Source organism: Streptopelia decaocto (genome assembly GCF_964273445.1).
Source record: "Streptopelia decaocto genome assembly, chromosome: 11".
NCBI classification, from domain to species: domain Eukaryota; kingdom Metazoa; phylum Chordata; class Aves; order Columbiformes; family Columbidae; genus Streptopelia; species Streptopelia decaocto.
Window position 1 is genome coordinate 16,447,524 of NC_138666.1, and position 3,613 is coordinate 16,451,136.

Here is a 3,613-nt window from a genome sequence, read left to right on the forward strand (position 1 = left end):
ATTTCCCTAGCAAAGTTAAATTCAGAGCAATTTTTTCCTGTATGTCATTAGCATGAAGTTTCCTCTCTGTGACAGATCTGAAGAAGAGCTTGGGTCTGACTATCACAGCCTGAGTAAAAAGATTAGCTCTCCTTGCAAGCCATCCCTTCCTTAAAAATTGAAGGCACTTAAATTTACTACAAATACTTTAAAATGTAGGTATAGATGATCAGCTCAAATATTTCAGAATTAGTACATTGACACATGCAGTCCTGACCTTGCTGTCTGCTTTTTCCCTGAAGCCTGCTCTAATCTCATAAAAAGTACGTTTCTTTGCTGATCTGATTGAGCCCTGTTCCACCCAATGCAATGTAGTGAGTGTCCATTCAGGTCTCTCCCACAGCTAAAACCAAATGTTGATGGCTGTGAAGCACTCTGCACATCTGGCTCCTTTTTTTGTATTTGAAACCTGGGACTGGATTTGAAATTCTGCTCCCATTTCTTATTATCAGTCCTCACAAGGATCCATTCTACTTTCTCTGCAGCCCCTCAAGTATTTTTGTTCGTTAGTGGAAAATGAAAGCAGGATCCAAGGCTGTAGTTTCGTTTGCTTTCATATCATAAAATAAGTTAGTACAATGGATTTAAATGGAAGTGGAATTATATATGAAAATTTTTTATCATGCCAGAAAAATTTCAATTAGGGGAAATTAGCCACTTGGTTCTTTCTGATAAATTAATCATACAGATTATCTATTAAACGTGCCACTTAACCTTTCTGGTGAAAGAGCCTGAGGCAGTAGTATTTAGGCTCTCCACATTCATTTGGAAATATTAATTTCTATGCAGCTGTCTTCCAAAATGGAATTTTCACTTGTCTCTTCATAAGTAGGTCATTGTGCAGCTGTTGTTAATAGACGCTGGCATTTGTAAAATGGTAAATCCACCATTGTACCCTAACGGTCACAAAATTGATCTCCATCAATTACAGAATATCCTTTACTAAAATGCCCTTTCTCAGCGCCAAGGGGTGTTGTCCCTCGCTATGATAGCCTTTGGCCTTTTTGGAATGGGAATGTGTTTCAGCCGGTTATTTTGCAAGGGCTGAAGCACAGCACCACTGTGCTCACACTATCCATCTGCCATTAGTTTAAGGTTTTGCCTTGACTCTACATTATTGCTTCCATCTACATTAGAGCTGCCTCAGAATTAATCTTGAGGGACATCGGTATGACAGCTATCAGCTGTCAGAGAAACAGCTGTCTCAGCTGCTGAACCTCCCAGGTCCAAATCTTCTTCCACCCTCTACAATGAAATCAATTGGTCTTTTCAGTGCAGACAAGGCCTTACTGTCCCTGTAGTGCTCAGCTGTTGGCACAGCTTATGGAGAGACAACCATCTCCTGGAACAGCCACAAACCTTATCCTGTGGTCTTTAAAGATTTGAATTAGGACCTTGCCCTCGATATATTTCTCATATGTCATAAAATTTGCACAGTCTGCTGCAGGAGTAGTTTGAACTCTAGAACTCTTTGAGGTGTGTATACCCCATACCCCAGGGAAAGAAGAGAATAAGTAAGAAAAGAGGAGGTCTAAGAAAAGAAAATAGGAATGGCAGACAATTTATAAACTTCAGGGTTAACAAAATGAGAGAGAACATCTCAAAATCTTAGAATAAACTATTACAAAAGTAAGTAAATGGAATGTATGTTATATAAGCAGCAAGCACATTAGTTAGCATTTCAGAAAGCGGAATTGTTAGTAAGACAGTGACGTTACAGTCACATTTTGTTCGTACTGTGAACTAGAATTAATACATCATTGATTATATTATTGACTACCTGAGCCTATATGTTCTTGCACAAATACAATTAAGTATGAGTAGAACGATTGTAGATTTGGGATGTGAAACCAACAAAATCCTGCTTTGGGTTTGGGTTGGATAGACTTGAAGATCTTCAAGGTTTAAGATCTTAAGGATTTGGAGACAATTCAAGCAGTGCAAGGACCATGATAAAAAAGACAGGGAAGGAGAAGGAAAAATTGAAGAGAGCTGTGCTGAAACTGACTATGAACAGGAGTCTAGGATTTGTGAGGGGTTTATCCTAAAGGCCTTGAAAAGGAAGGAAAATGTATAAAGTCCACACGGTGGTATGCACCTGAGTGCCTTCTTAAAGACTTCCTGGACCCTTGTGTGCTTCCTTGTCAAATTCCATTGTCCAGTTGTTCCTTGTAGTTTCATTTTCCTTCCTTACGTGATGGTATGCAGGGAACCACACGCACTGATGGATGGCCAGGTAGACTTAGACAGCGTGAAGCAGTTTTGCCTTTGAGAAATCGCCCAAACCTATGATGGGCAGGGATCAGAGTGGCCTCCAAAAATGTTAAAAACAAAACAAAACCACCATGTATAAATTGATGAAAATTTATTTGGCAGAAGAAAAGACTTTGGCCTATTAAACAGTTATTTTAGGTCTGAAAAACCAAACCTTAGAAAAAAACCAAGTGTGAGGTAAGGAAGGACCTTTTTTAGACAATTTCTTATCACTATACCAGAGGTACACATTTAATATAATTAAGGATCAATTAATAATGTTTTTTGTTTTGCAGCAAGGAAAAAATGCTGATTCTACTGCTTAAGACTTGGGCTGTGATTTTAACGATCTGAGCCAAGTTTACGCTCTGTGACTCTGATTTAGGCCCAGATCCAGAAAGGGGCTTAGGTGCTTAAAATATGACTTCACTGGGATTTATTCACCTAAGCCGCAGAGTGCAATCTCTTTAACATGCCCATGTTTAAGCAACATTCCGCTGTATGCCCAGAACAGCCTTTTTTGCCCCCGAAGCAGGGTTCAGCTGCTCACAGGCCTGCCCCAGCGTGCCCTGGCCGGGCAGCGACCGGCAGTGCCCGCTCCAGCCCGGCTGTGAGCGCCTTATGTAACGGCCGGGGGGGCAAGTTTGCGGAGCAGCCGGCACGTCGCGCAGGGTTCGGCTGAAGCAGAGAGTAGATGACGCTGGCGAAAGGGGTGCGCACCGTTTGGGGGGTCAGCGGTCCAGCGCAGGTGATGCCAGGCGGGGCTGCACAGCCACATCCCTGCCCCGCCGCCTGGTGCTGCGGCTGCAGAGCAGCGCTGCTGCCCTCACCAGCTCCCCGGCCGCTCGCACCGCTCGGCTGGGCTGTGCCACGCAGAGCAGGCCGTGGGGCTGACCCAGCTTAAAAATAACCCCGGGAAGGGACATTATTTTTAAGCTGGTCACCTCCCCACGCCCCGCGGCGGCTGCCCGCAGGCGGGCGGGTGAGCAGGGCGGCCAGCACGGCAGGGCCGCGGAGCCGCCGCGCCCGCGGTCCCTCGAGCCCGCCGCCGTGCGCAGGTGCCCGCGACAGGGAGACCGCGCTTCCCGATTCCATAACCCGAGGGGCAGCGACCCCTCCGCCGGCGCCACTGGCGTTTCTCGCCCAGCCACGGCGGGCAGGCAGCCCGGGCCCCGCAGCCACCGCCGCCACCGCGCACGGACCCGCAGGCGGGCTGAGCGCTCGTCCCTCCCCTCTGGCACGGCAGGGAGGGAACCCCAGCGCCCGGCGGGGCGGCCCGCAAAGGGGAGGGGGCCGAGGCCAGGGCGGGGCCGGCTGCAGG